This window comes from Trichomycterus rosablanca, chromosome 15 (assembly GCF_030014385.1).
Source record: "Trichomycterus rosablanca isolate fTriRos1 chromosome 15, fTriRos1.hap1, whole genome shotgun sequence".
Taxonomy (NCBI): Eukaryota; Metazoa; Chordata; class Actinopteri; order Siluriformes; family Trichomycteridae; genus Trichomycterus; species Trichomycterus rosablanca.
Genome location: NC_086002.1, coordinates 29,993,524 through 30,009,282, shown reverse-complemented (window position 1 = coordinate 30,009,282; position 15,759 = coordinate 29,993,524). Strand labels below are relative to the sequence as shown.

Below are 15,759 nucleotides of genomic sequence, written 5' to 3'. Positions count from 1 at the left end.
ATTTACTCACTTTATTTGTTAACTAGATTGCTTATCGTAGAACTGCAAGTCGTGTTGTAAATAACTTACAAATATTTAAAGTTATAAATTACTAAATTAGTCTGAGAAAAATTTGTATATCGTTATGACATTTATTTTAAAATTGCAGCAAATGAACATTTTGAAGCCAGGTGACCAACAATTCACCTTTACTAAACCCAGCTGGCACATGAATGACCTTCAGCAGTGACATGTGGACATGTGTACTCTGGCGGTGTCCAAGTATGAAAGCCCAGACAAGTAGCCCTCAGATTTGGCGAACTCCCTTAGCAGGTCTACCAGCTCCCTGAATTTTAAGGTTGTCCCTGGGACTGATTTTGGAAAAGGGGGAGCCGTAGCATTCCGCCAAGCAATCCCAGGCTATTCTTAGGCCAGTGGCAGGGCTGGCAACATGCTCAGAACGAATTCTCATGACATGCTCTGAAGGTTTTCCTAACCACTTTGTCAAGAAGTCGAGCTCTTTGCTGGCACTTAAGTTTAGTTCTCTAATGGCATTTTGGAATGAGGACTTCCATGCCCAATAGTGTTCTGGGCAATCATTCAAGTTCACAAGCTTGCGACGTGCTAAGTACCTTGCAATGTCATTTCTTTCAGTCCTGTCATCAGTATGTGGCTGTAATGAGGCCCTGTTAGGTTAACAGAGGGCTGGTGATGAGTTGCTGGTGTTGGCCTTGTAGAGTTGTTGTGCCTTGTGGTTGTTGTTGTCCCTCATGGCACGTTGACAAACCAATGGCGTTGCCCTCTCGGGCTGATGTACTGCAGGAACACCACTCTTATCTAAGCTGTGAGAAGCACCGCTGTCAAGTCTCAGCATGTGCTCCTTAGTGTCTGTTTGGACATCGGTTTTGATGAATGGCAACAAGGAGGCTCTGTATCACTAGGATGTAGCTTGGAGGTGCGCTGTGTAGCAACGTGAACTGTATCATAGTGACTCCTACTGCCCTCTCTACTTTTATTCTCTGCTGCTGCCTCAAGGATTTCAGCTTCTGCCACAGCTGCTGCTACCTCCTTCTTATGATTTAAAGCCGATAACTCAGCAGCTAGACAGGCTTCTGCTATTTTTAATTCAGCTTCTTGCTGAACGAAAGGGGTGCGTGCATGTGCAGCTTCAACTTTAGCACGGGCCCTGGCTGCTGCCCTGCTAGCTGAGGAGGATTTAGAGGAGGTGGAAGACTGTGATTTTGTTTCGTGTGCAGCGTCCTTCTCTGTGATGCCATGATCCATGTTGGATAGTTGTTCCAATCCAGCTTCACTACTAGTATATGACATGATCAATTGCACTTTTCCAAAGATGGATAAGAGGTGGATGTGGAGGCTTTTTGCATGCATGATGCTTTGTTTCTCTTAATGCTGTTGTGCACACCGTGAAGACGCTTTTTTACTATTCTGTCCTTGGTGTGTGTCTGTACATAAATCGACAGATAGTTAACAAAGTTCCAAGAACAAATCAGAAGCTGGAGTAAAGTTAAATGCTCTTTACTGTTGTCTGCATTTCTCAAGAAACTATTTAGTAAAACTGAAATGATACAGAATGGCAGCTCCAGTTAGACTATTGAATGCTATTCAGAGAACATTCACAAACATAATATTGTAAAGAACAGCTACAAAATTATACCATACAAATGCCATATTCAAATGATACGCAAGTAACTGTACACAACTTATAAATAGTGCAAATAACTGTCATTCACTGTTAGTTTGACATTCACAACATTTAAATATAAATGTAAGTATTTCAATGTAACATATCAACAGCATTACACTAACACTTGTGTAATATTATAGTTAAATGTAAACATAAATATAACTTACCCAGCAATACTTTTCCAGGGCACAAACAACAGAAGGGAATGATGAGATAGCTGGAGCTGTAAGCTAACTGCATGATATGTAACATCTAATGATTTTCCTGATCACATCATGAACTAACCTGGCAATGTCATGTAAATAAACTAACCAATCAAAACAATGGCTGGAATTAAACAAGAAAATGATGAATTACTCTAAAACACCAGTAGATGGAGGAAAAGTACCATAAATAAAGAAAGGAATTGTATTTCTGTTCTTCAGTAGTAACACATAAAGGCTTCAATCTTATTCACACGAATAAAAATATAATTTTGATTACTGTCTGATTCTGTATGTCTATCTATTTAAAAATTAAAAATCCCATCCAGTGTAGAGTTAGATACGTGCTCGCGACTATTAAACTCAGAAAGTGGGAGATTTGGAGGAGCAGTTGAAGGTAGCTTTAAAACCCGGTTTGGTTAAAGTGAAAGTAAAAGTGTGATTTTCATTTAGTGTGAAGGAGAGAAACGTAAATAGGTTTTCGAGAACATCACGGTGAGTATCTGAATATAAAATGTAATATGTGAATGTTATAAATATGTACTTAATGGAGAGATGTTAACTATTGATCTTTATTATTATCTGATGTTTTTTTTTTTTGTAAGGGGAACTGTCAAAAAATACAGCTCATTTAGATCCTGTCCAAAACACGGAAGTTTTTATTCTGTCATCCACACGAACACGTCTTTAGAAAACGCAAATCTAGTCTAATCTAGTTTTGAAAACACCGTTCAGGATGAATATTTCTCAAATCTGCTACATTTTTAAATACTAATAATAAAAACATTACTACACATAAAACTGAAACATGTCTGAGAGCATTGCAAGAGTTTTACATTTTAAGAAGCTGCTATGTCAGTGAAGACATTATAAAAGAGGAAGGGTTGTTCATGGGTGCATTGTGGATTACTATCATTACAGGGAGGGTTGAGTTTATATAGAAGAGATAAGATGTGGACATGAGAATGTGAGTCTATGTTTAAGCTTAGTTGCTGGGACCAAAGATAATTATTTACAAGCATAACCAAGATGATGGTTTGGGGTGTTGGGGTTGTTTAACATTCAGAGGGGGGGACAGGTTCTGTGGTTTACAAATACTGAAAGGTCAGAGAAGAGGGACAAGTTACCAAAAGTTTATGGACACCTTGACATTTGACCTAACACCACACCTATTTGAGCAGTGCTGACACAGAATGAGAACCTTTTGACTATTGACTGTTTTTCTTCTAGCATTCGTGGTGCAAATAATAATAGTGAAAGATCTGGTGCAGATACCAAGGCTGATTTTAGCTTCATAAAAGCAGTTGTGTGTACAACAAGGTCATGTTCTCCAGGGTTCCCTTTAAGCAGATCAGACAGTGGTTGTAAAATAGCAGCATAAGATTAGATTATTAAAAAAGACTGGTTAGTGGAGCATCCAAACAATTTTAGAGATTCAGTTGAGCCGGAAGGTCTGCTCACCCTTTTCACCTTCTCCACATTTTATTACATTATAGACTTATTCTGTCAGGTTGGATGGGGATTGTCAGCACACAGCCATTTTCAGCTCCTTCCACAGATGTTTGATTGGATTCAGGTCTGGACTCTTCAGGCTGAGCCACTCAAGGACATTCACAGACTTTCTCAAAGGCTACTCCTTTATTCTCTTGGCTGTGTGCTTTGGGTCATTGTCAGATTGGAAGGTAAACGTTTGCCCCAGTCTGAGGTCCAGAAAAGTCAAGTTTTCTTCAAGAATCTAGGTGTACTAAGCTGCATTCATCTATTCCTTTATCAGGACTAGTCACCCTGGTCCCGCTGCTGAAAAACATACCTACATTATGATGCTGCCAACGCCAAGCTTCACTGTAGGGATGGCATTAGCCAGGTGATGAGCGATGCCTGGTTTCCTTCAGACATGACGCTTGGTATTCAGACCAACAACTTAAATTTTGGTTTCATCAGGACAGAGAATTGTTTCTCATGGCTTGAGAGTCTTCTAGGTGCCTTTTGGCAAACTCCAAGCTGGCTGTCATGTGCCTTTTACTGAGGAGTGGCTTTGGTCTGGCCACTCTATCATAGTTGATCTTCTGATAGGTTCTCCCATCTCCACAAGGATATGCTGGAGCTCTATTAGAGTGACCCTTGGGTTCCTGCTTACCTCACTGGCCAAGGCCCATCTTCCCTGATCGTTTAGGTCTAGGAAGATTTTTGGTGGTTCCAAACTTCTTCCATTTACAAATGATGGTGGCCACTGTGCTTTTTGGGATGTGTTTCTGAGGTCTGCAGATAATTCTTTTGATCCCATGGCTTGGAGTTTGCTCTGATATGCACTGTCAACAGTGGGACCTTATGTTGGCAATCCCCAATCATGTCCAATCAATTACAATTTACAACAGGTGGACTACAGTTAAATTGTGAAAACATCTCAAGCAGTATCAATGAAAACAAAATGCACCTCAGTTCACTTTTGGGTGTCATATCAAAGGGTGTGCACACTTGTCTACATATGATATTTTGCATTTAAACTTAAATTGGCACAAATGTCTAAAAACCTGCTTTTACTGTGTCATTGTGGGCTATTTTGTGTAGAATCTTGTGACAAAAACTTAATCTATTATAGAATGAGTTTGTAATATAATAAAACATGGAGAAGGTAAGAGGGGTGTGCAGACTTTTCAGCTTGAATGTAAAATAGATGTTTGACAATTACAACTGTGTAGCACTGTCAGGACCTATTTGGTTAAGTCCAAGACTATGAATAGCTAGTGTATATGTCTACAAAGGTAAAATTTAAGACCAAGTCCAAATGAGAGTGATGATTACAACTTTAATAATAATATTGATTGCTGATTTGCTGTATTTAAGAATGTAAATTAAGATCTGCCATGGTTAAGTTATTTGCATACTGTGTTAAACAATAAAACACTGTAAACTGCTGAGATTACAGACATTTATAACTCATAGATGTATTAAGATTCTAAAATAAGGATTAATCTAAGAATTATTAAGTTCAGTTTCTGTATCACAACCTGCTTAAAACTGAAACATGAACAATTACAGCTGCAAGATTTATCTGGTTTAACTCTGGATTAAACTTGCATAAAGAAACTTTATATTTGTAGAGCACTGTACTTAAAGCTTCTCTGCCAAAAAACAAACAGTGCTTTACATATACAATTTAAATATTTAATTTTCACCACCTGCTGGTGTGATTTTAAAAGGTGGGTTTATCTGGTGAAACTATGGTATTTTTTAACAAGTTTACATTACTGTGAACATTTAAGAGTGAAATTCTTCTATGTAATATATGTTTACTGATGAAATCTTCCATACAGTTTTTATCTTGAATTATTTTATGTTTTGTTATACTTGTACCCCAGTCTGATGGAGGGCACAAGACAAGATTCACCTGAACCCAGCTGTGTCTCCATGAAGAGCAACTGGTCAATGCAACACCCACTTCACTTTAAAAGTGGAAGATGTTCTACTGATCTAAGGTCAGTATAATATCATGTTTTAGTGCTTCCAGTTCAAACTCATAAAACTTACTTAACTGATCAATTAATTTAGAAAAACCTTCTAATCAGCTATAATGTTTCAATAACTGGATGATGGAACATGCTAGTGTTCAGTACTGTTCTGTATATTTATTGGTGTTATCAAATAAAGACTGAAAAGCTGCACAATTGTTTTTTTGTGTTTTTTACAGATCACAAAAGAAATTAAATGTTACTTACAGAGATCAGCTGGAATCCATATTTAAGGTTCGTATATACAGTACGTGTGTGTAATATTAATGATGATGATGGTCTAGTTTGCTGTTGGTTAAATTAATACTGTGAGGGATTTTATGTTGATTTTGGATTTAGACCTCCTTACATTTTGCTCTGGTTCTTATGTATGTGAATGTTCTTTATTTTTGCCATAAGGAGTTAATTATTAGGGGTATTAAACACACAACCTTCCACATTTAAATGGGTTCCACTGATTCGGGCAGAGGTGAAATTCCAGTTTAAAACTTAAGGACATTTTAATGGGCAATTACTGTTTATTCATTTAGCACACATAACATGCAGAGAAAAAAAATAGCATACACAAGTTATAACTGTAAAATTATCACAACAACTAGTCACTGGTCACGCTACTCATCTTTCTTTATTACCCCATGCTGCTTATTGTGACTATCTGTTCCTCTAAATTCCTCAACAGGAACTGGAGCTTAAAGTCATCAACATGCTAAAGAATGAGCTAAACAAGTTCAAAAGGCTCCTGATTGAAAATGACCCAGCATGCTCTGAGCAGGAGGTAAAGGATGTAGAAGATCTGAGTAGTTTCAGAGAGGGGGCGCTAAAGATCACACTAAATGTTCTGAAGATCATGAACCAGACAGACCTCGCTAACACCCTGCAGAGGAGTAAGATACCTCAATACTTAAGTAATTCATTTATTCAACATTAGATTAAAAAAAAAAAAAAAAAAACTTCCATATCCATCTTGGTTATGGAATCATCTAGGCTTTTGATTGGTCGTTACATTTTATTAGCATCAGGTCTGTGGCACAACTTGGTGGCGTTGGATGCAGTGATACATAAAGTCCCAGAGGTTTTCAATTGGATTTAGGTCTGGTGAACATGAAGGCCAGTCATTGGCATCAATGCCTTCATCGCCTTCACACTCTGGCCACATGAGGCTGAGCATTGTCTTGCACCAGGATAAACCCAGGGCCCACTGCACCAGCATAAGGTCTGACAATGACTCTGAGGATTTTATCTCATACCTAACAGCATTTAGGGTACCATTAGCTATCACATAGAGGTTTGTGTGACCCTCCATCACTGCCCCCCACCAAACCGGTCATGCTGGATAATGTTGCAAGCAGCATAACATTCACCATGGCATCTCCAGACTCTTTCATGTCTGTCACATGTGCTCAGTGTGAACCTGCTCTCATCTGTAAAGAGAACAGGCACCAATGGTCGACCTGCCAATTCTGGTGTTCTCTGGTGAATGCCAAACGTGCTGCACAATGCTGGGATCCTCATTAAGTCTGTTTCTGAACAAACTGTCAGAAACAGACTCCATGAGGAGACACACCAGAAGCGCACTGGAGGTAGGGCTTTGACAGTGCTCCTGCGGTTACACCTTGCACAAAGGAGCAGATACCGGCCCTGCTGCTGGGTTGATGTCCTTATATGGCCCTGTCCTGCTCTCCTCCTGTAATGGCCTGTGTTCTAGTGTCTCCTCCATGCTCTTGAGACTATGCTGGGAGACACAGCAAACCTTCTTGTGACAGCATGTATGGATGTGCCATCCTGGAGTAGCTGGACTACCTGTGCAACCTGAAAGGGCTGCAGGTTCCACCTTATGCTACCAGTAGTGACAAGAACACTAGCAAAATTAAAAACTAGACAAGAATCAATTAGGAAGGATAAGGAAAGAGTCTTTGTATGTGTTTGTATGTGTATAATTATAGAGGTTTAAATATAAAAATAAAAAATCATTTAGAAATAAAACTATTATTTATTAAAATATTAAATTCTAAACTGTTACTTGATCATGCAGTAAATAATTGATTATCATCTTCTGTTTATTAGAACTATTAGGCCCTGTATATCAGAAAAAACTCAAATCTAATCTGAGAGAGAAATGTAAAAGAATCAGTGAAGGAATCTCCCAGCATGGAAGCTCAGCACTTCTGAATGAGATCTACACAGAGCTCTACATCACAGAGGGGTGGAGTGGAGACGTCAATAATGAACATGAGGTCAGAAAGATTGAAGCGGCATCCAGGAGACCAGTAACACAGGAGATTCCCATCAAATGCCACAACCTTTTTAAAGACACATTCATCAGAACTGTGCTGACTAAAGGAATCGCTGGAATTGGAAAAACAGTCTCAGTGCAAAAGTTCATTTTGGACTGGGCTGAAGGAAAAGCAAATCAGGACGTTGTCTTCATATTTCCACTTCCTTTTAGAGAGCTAAACTTGATGAAGCAGGAAAATCTCAGTCTGATGGAACTTCTTCATCAGTTTTTCCCAGAAGTGAAAGACCTACCATCATTAGACTGTGATGCTTATAAAGTTTTGTTCATCTTTGATGGTCTGGATGAGTGTCGACTTCCTCTAGATTTTCAGAATAATGAGCAATTGTGTAACATAACAAAGTCTGTAAAAATGGATGTGCTGCTGACAAACCTCATCAAGGGAAACCTGCTTCCTTCTGCTCACCTCTGGATCACCTCTCGACCAGCAGCAGCCAATCAGATCCCTCCTGAGTGTGTAGACCAAGTAATAGAGGTACGAGGGTTCAGTGACCCTCAGAAAGAGGAGTACTTCAGGAAGAGGATCAGTGATGAGAACCTGGCTAGTAAAATAATCACTCACATGAAGTCATCAAGAAGCCTCCACATCATGTGTCACATTCCAGTTTTTTGCTGGATCTCAGCTTCTGTTCTAGAGAGAATTCTGGATAGAGCAGAGGGGAAAGAGATCCACAAAACTCTGACTCAAATGTTCAGTTACTTCCTGATCTTTCAGATAAAACACAAGGAACAAAAGTACCAAGGAAAATCTGATCCACACCAGACCAGTGAGACGATACTGGCACTGGGACAACTGGCCTTCCAACAGCTGGAGAAAGGAAACCTGATCTTCTATGAAGAAGACCTGACAGAGTGTGGCATTGATGTCAAAAACACATCAGTGTACTCAGGAATCTGCACCCAAATCTTCAAAAACGAGGCTGGACTGCAACTGGGTCAGGTCTTCAGCTTTGTGCACCTGAGTGTTCAGGAGTTTCTGGCTGCTTTATATGTATTTCTCACCTTCATCAACAAAAACAGAGATGTGCTGATGAAGAAACACACTGGATTCTTTAACATCTTTAGAAACCCTATGTCTGACTTTCTGAAGAGTGCAGTGGACAAGGCCTTACAGAGTAAGAATGGACACCTGGATCTTTTCCTCCGCTTCCTCCTGGGTCTCTCACTGGAGTCCAATCAGACTCTTATACGAGGCCTACTGCCACGAACAGGAAGAAGCTCTTACAGCAAAGAGGAAACCATAAGGTACATCAAAGAGAAGATCAGTGAGAATCCCTCTCCAGAAAAATCCATCAATCTGTTCCACTGTCTGAATGAACTGAACGAAGATTCTCTAGTAACGGAAGTCCAACAATACCTGAACAGAAGAGGTTCCATTGATCCCAATGAGCTCTCTCCTGCTCAGTGGTCGGCTCTGGTGTTTGTGTTGTTGAACTCAGATCAGGAGCTGGATGAGTTTGATTTGAGTTAATATTACTCATCTCATGAAGGTCTTCTGAAGATGCTGCCAGTGGTGAAAGAATCGAGAAAAGCTAAGTGAGTAATTGATAAATGTTTAATTTAAGAGTTCATCACTAATGGTTAAATGTACAAGGAAGGTGCAGACCTAAAGTGCTGCAGTCTAATCCTAAAATGTATCTGAAATTTGTAACCCCAAATCAGAAAAAGTTGGGACAGCATGAAAAATGCAAATAATAAAAAAACAGAGTTTCTTACATTCACTTTTTATTTGATTGCAGACAGGATGAACCTGAGATATTTTATGTTTTATCTGCTCAACTTCATTTCATTTATTAATAAACATCCATTCCTGCATGTCAGGTCTGCCACACATTTAAAAAAAAAGTTGGGATAGTAAAGCATTTACCATGTTGTAATGTTGCTATTCCTTTTTACCACACTTAAAATACGTTTTGGCACAGAGGAGACCAAAAAATGTAGTGTTTAAGTATAAAATCTGATGTGAAATGGTAGAAATAATCAACCACAGAGCTTAATAAACATCAGGACTAAATGGTGAATGCAAGTTCACTAATAAAGAGAGAAATGCATTAATAATAGACAATCTTTTTAAATACAAACACTTATGTTAGCTCAAGTGGTGCAATTGTAAAGTACACTAACCCACCTTTGCAGAGATCTAAAGATGTTAGCATGGAGGGAATTGATCTGACTGATGTGTAATCATGTTTTCAAGAGAATGAATTTTACTCTGATGAAAACACTGTAATAACAATTAGATTGTTTTGACAGTTTCATGAATCAGACGTAGAATAAACAGAGCTCAGTTTACGTAAACATGACGTGTAAATGTTTAGACTTGTGCACTAGTTTTATACAGAATTTAGAATTTCACCTGAAAGCAGGAGCAGAAGTATTTGTACCTCTAACCCTGAATGTTAGTGACAGCAGTTTCTACTTAGAGCTTCCTGATAATTATTAGTTCCCAGTCGTGCTGTGCAGAAATACAGCTGTGAGAGTGAAACCTTTACAAAGTAAAATAGTGAGTAATTATGGAATGTAAATTTAATTTAGATTAAATTATTGGACCACTTCATACTGGTTAGGACCATGGTTGATCCAGTGCTACTCAAAAACCAATCCAAGGACGTAAGAACACACCCTGGTGACCAACACACACACACACACACACACACAGTCACTATCAACTATGATTTAGAATGAAGATTGAAATCAAGTTGTGAGTAATCTGTAAGTAACTTGTATTAATTTTCAGCTGCTACACTGCTGTAGGACACAGTGCTTTGGACTATGTAGAAATGTGAAGCTCCACCCCTTTGTAAATCAATACAGTAGAGTAGTCCTGCTGTTGGTTAATTTATCAGTTCAACTGCTTTCACTTCAAACTGCAATGTAGTCTGATCTGATTGTTTCTGTCCAGGTTGGCTGGTTGTGATCTAACAGAGGAAAGTTGTGAAGTTCTGTCCTCAGTTCTCTGTTTAAACTTCTCCAGTCTAAAACATCTGAACCTGGGTAACAATAAACTGAAGGATTCAGGAGTGAAGCTGCTGTCTGCTGGACTGGAGAATCCACACTGTAAACTGGAGATACTGGAGTAAGATCTTCACTTTCACAAAGTTTATACACATTCATTCATTTACACTAATTACTTAATCCTGGAAAACAATCACTGTAAACAAATAAATCATCTCAGGGCAACACACACACAGACTCTTTTAGAGACAGTGTTAAAATGATTACTGATTCTGAATCATCAGTTCAACTGCTTTCACTTTCATCTGCACTGCAGTTTGGGTAATATTATCAGATCTGCTACTTGGATTCCACCTACTGCTGCAGGGTGACGTCTTTCATTTATCTGATTGATCTGATTATTTTTCTCCAGGTTGTGGGAGTGTAATCTAACAGAGAAAAGTTGTTTAGTTCTGTCCTCAATTCTCAGTCTCAACTTCTCCAGTCTAAAACATCTGAACCTGAGTAACAATAAACTGAAGGATTCAGGAGTGAAGCTGCTCTCTGCTGGACTGGAGAATCCACACTGTGAACTGGAGATACTGGAGTAAGATTTTCACTTTCACACTGTAGATACAGAAGATCTGTTCTAATTAAAAACATTGAAGTTTAATGAAATCACAGTTGTGGATTCCTACATACAGCATAGAAGTACAGTATACCTCAGTAAGAACAACTGAGTAATTTTATATAGGTCTTTTATACCTCTATCACCCTCCCCATCGCCAACCCCCTTCCTTGGAGTTGGACACACAAACAGAATCAGGAGGATGCCATGAAACATCCATGAGATCCTTTGTCTTTCTGAACATATTTAAACATATGAACATTTGAGGGATTGAGCTTATATTGTTAAACAAATAAAACTTAAAACATTACTTTTAAATCTAAGTTGTAAAATGTAATGAACAAAAATGGAAATTGATTGTAAGGAAAAAGTTAGGACACCCTATTTCCTAATAGCTAGTATTCCCCCTTTGGCTGAAATAACCTCAATTAGACGTTTTCTTATAACCATCTACCGTCTCTTACATCGACTTTGAGAAAGTCCATGCAGAATTTTTTTCAGCTGTGTGAGGTTTGAGGGGTTTCTTGCATGCAAAGTTCATTTCAAATCACCCCACGGCATCTCAATAAGATTAAGAGCTGGCTTTGATCTGGCAATTCCAGAAGTCTCTATTTCTTTCTTTTAAACCATTTATTGGTGAATTTACTGGAATGTTTTGGGTCACTGTCATGTTGCATGGTCCACCTCCATGTCAGCTTCACTTTTCAAACAGATGGTCTCACATTTTCTTCAAGCACCCTCTGATACAGTGAAAAATCATTGTTGATTCTATAATGGGGAGCTTGCCAGGCCCTGCTGCTGCAAAGCAGCCCCAAAACATGACATTTCCACCTTCATGCTTCACAGTTGGTGGGAGGTGCTCAATTGCTGTGTTTGGTTTGTGCCAAACATGTCTTCTGTTACTGTGCCCTAATAATTCATCTTTGGATTCATCTGTCCAAAGCACATTGTTCCAGAAGTTCGGGTCTTTGTTTCCTCCATGCACCACCCCCATGAAAATCAAACATGTGCAGTCTCTAATCAACAGTGGCAAGAGCTACCTGTAGATGCCTGTGATGACATTGTAGGACTATTGGAGACTTCTTTACGAATTTTGCGGTTTGCTCTTGGGCTGAACTTGCTAGGACGGCCTGACCTGGTCATGCTGGCAGTTGTTTTAAATGTTCTCCACTTATAAATTATTTTCCAGACAGTGAAATGTCTGATTTCTAATTGTTTTGAGATCATTTTAAATCCCTTTCCAGATGGTGATACTACTCACTTGTGATGTGATAGCTTGTCTTAGATTGACCTTGTTTTTACTTCCTTGTTATGTTTGCACATTTTATCTGATTGTTCTGTTCGCTTCGTGACCAAGGTCACAGCACTCTAAAACATCTTACACTTAATGATTACTACATATATAAAAATACATTATATGATTATGAATCACTCATATTCATTTCCATCACAAATATTACACATATTTGATTGCTTGAAATACAGTAAACAGTGGAAAGTTTTAGAATGATTAAGAATGATTAAATATTAGAAAACATTTTAAACATTATACAGAGCTGAAACAGTTTTGTGTTTGTAATGAATAAAGAGAAAATACTGGTCTGTTATTTTTCTCCAGGTTGGTGTGGTGTAATCTAACAGAGAAAAGTTGTGAAGTTCTGTCCTCAGTTCTCAGTTTAAACTCCTCCAGTCTGAAACATCTAAACCTGAGTAACAATAAACTGAAGGATTCAGGAGTGAAGCTGCTCTCTGCTGGACTGGAGAATCCACACTGTAAACTGGAGATACTGGAGTAAGATCTTTATTTTCACACTGTAGATACAGAATATTTATTTTAAAAGTTCACCAATTAATAAAAAAGTAAAAAATAAAAACATGTTTTTCTATTAAATGTTGCTAAAAGCTGAAATTATGATTCCTTGTTTGTGACTGATGGGAAACTATTTAAGACTGATTCTGTCCCTGATTGATCTTGTCTGTGTAATCTAACAGAGACAAGTTGTGAAGTTCTGCTTTCAGTTCTCAGTTTAAACTCCTCCAGTCTGAAACATCTGAACCTGAGTTACAATAAACTGAAGGATTCAGATGTGAAGCTGCTCTCTGCTGGACTGGAGAATCTGCACTGTAAACTGAAGATACTGGTGTAAGATCTTCATTTCTCACTTTAGATACAGAAGATCATTCATACAGAAACTGTTATTGATGTGTGTATGAGTTTGATATTTTACTCATTTTCCCCACACAAGATAAAACACTTTATCATTAATATAATAGAATAGTTTTACATGTTGAAGATTTCTCAGTGTTGGTGTCTGGTTGTGGATCTGAATGGAGAATGGAGGAGGAGGTGGGAGAAGATGATGTATGATTTTTATTAAATGATTTTCTTCTGCAGGTTAAATTACTGCAGTATTACAGATGAAGATTTTACTGCTCTGGCTTCAGCTCTGAAATCAAATCCATCATCACGTCTGAGAGAACTGCAACTGACCGGCAGTGATCGAGCAGAATCAGGAGTAAAACTGCTCATAGAGCTAAATGTGAATTCACAATGTAACCTGGAGAAACTATAGTAAGTTACTGTTGATTTATACACAGACACACCTAAACACACACACACATGTACACATTACACACACATGCAGTGGTATGTCTGTCTTATTGTGGAATCAGAACTGCTCATTAGCAGAACTTCATCTGTATCAGGGTTCTTTAGTGAACAATGAATCATGTAAAATGTTCTATCATTGTTCCAGCTGCTGTGTGTGTGTGTATGTATGTGTGTGTGTGTGTGTGTGTGTGTGTGTGTGTGCTGGTTATGACAAACATCTGATTATGTCTGATCTTCAGCATCTGATTCTAACATACATTGAATTATGAGAAGAAGATGAAGAGCAGTGAAGATAAACACCATCTACTCTTCACACTGGGATTCTACATGGTGACACTTTGTTCAGCTTCTTACTGCTCAAATCTGTAAACATGCTTTCTGTATAACTGTGTGCATGACATTACTTCCTGTACATAATCAACACTCTCAAACCCACTCTGAAGTGATGATAGACCTTCATCTCCTCCTTCTATACATCAGTACTGAATTAATGAGATTGGAGAGTCCATCAGGTTTCTGGTACCATCTATATTAATCTCGTAGACTGAACACCGAGCACCTGGTACAGGTGAGTTAGGAGCTGGGAAACAGGGTGTGGGTGCTTGAGGACTGTTTTAGAAAATGCATTAGCTTGATGCATTTGCATGCTGTTCACTATCTAGCCTGTAATAAGGAAGTTTAATGATGTTTAAAGCTACTAGAGATGTCGAGATTCTGCCTGAATAAATAAAGTCTCTTCTGTATGATTCTCACCCTGGAACCTTATCTGGGACCTTGTTGAATGGTCAGACGAGACCAAAATAGACATCAAACAGTAGAGGTCCCTGTGGTGTGGGGTACATAATAGTTTCTTTGTTTATATGCAAAATTATAAGTCACTTTTTATTTACTGTACATTCTAATCAACTAACTGATAAAACTAATAAACTACAATAGATTAAAATAATAAAAAACAAATTGATGATTCTTAATAATGATGTTAAATATAGAAGATGATGATAATGTATTTGATAAAAGGGACAGTAAGTGTAACAGTTCTGTTAATGACTAATAATAATAAAAATGACATTACAACAATACATTATGATTGATATTTTGAATAAACCTTGTGTTCATCTTACCTTTAATGACTGGAACTACTGTATCATTATTATTTAGGAATATTTTGTGTGAGGTTTGTATTCTTAATTACTTTTATCTTCCTGTAGTAATGCAGTGCAGTATGAAAAAAAGTATATACCTTATTTTCCTATTTTGCTATTTTTGAATGTATCACACAATAAAACACATTTTGTTATTGAAGACCAAATAAACACAAAATGTTTTTAAACAGAGGTCTCATTTATTGACAAAAATGATGTGGCCCTATGAGGAAAAGTAACTGCACCTTTAGCTACTAGATCAAACAGTTAACCAAATTATATTGACTACCTGGTTTAAATGACTAGATTACTGTAGTGAACTTTCCTAGGAGTGGCCAGTTTACTAAAAACTTCATGAAGAACACATTGATGACTCTTCCAGAAGGCTACAAAAAACACAGAAGAACATCTAAAGATATTCATGTCTTAGTTAAGGACAATGTACACAATTCCATTAAAATAAAGACACTGGGCAAAAATGATGTCCATGAGAAAATTGCAAGGAGCAAAACTACTTCCTGCTTACTGAAAAGAACACAAAGGCTCGTCACGTGTAGGTGTGTTTCCCTCTAATTTGTTCAGTTTAGAAAAAAGAGATAATGCATTAAAATGTGCAGGAAATGCCATCATTAAATGAGTCTCCTGTACATTGTGTTGTTGTAACTTCTTTTCACTTGATCAGGCATAAAATTTGACCAGAGGTGCACAAACTTTTGCAGAAGACTGTATATGATAAACAGAGTTTTAGGCATTAT

The 15,759-nt window shown here is 37.9% G+C and overlaps 1 pseudogene; it reads left to right on the top strand.

The window, feature by feature from the left end:
• LOC134328691 (NACHT, LRR and PYD domains-containing protein 3-like) overlaps positions 1 to 14,877 on the top strand; it is a 1,194,473-nt pseudogene extending 1,179,596 nt beyond the window's left edge.
• Positions 14,878 to 15,759: the final 882 nt, after the last annotated feature.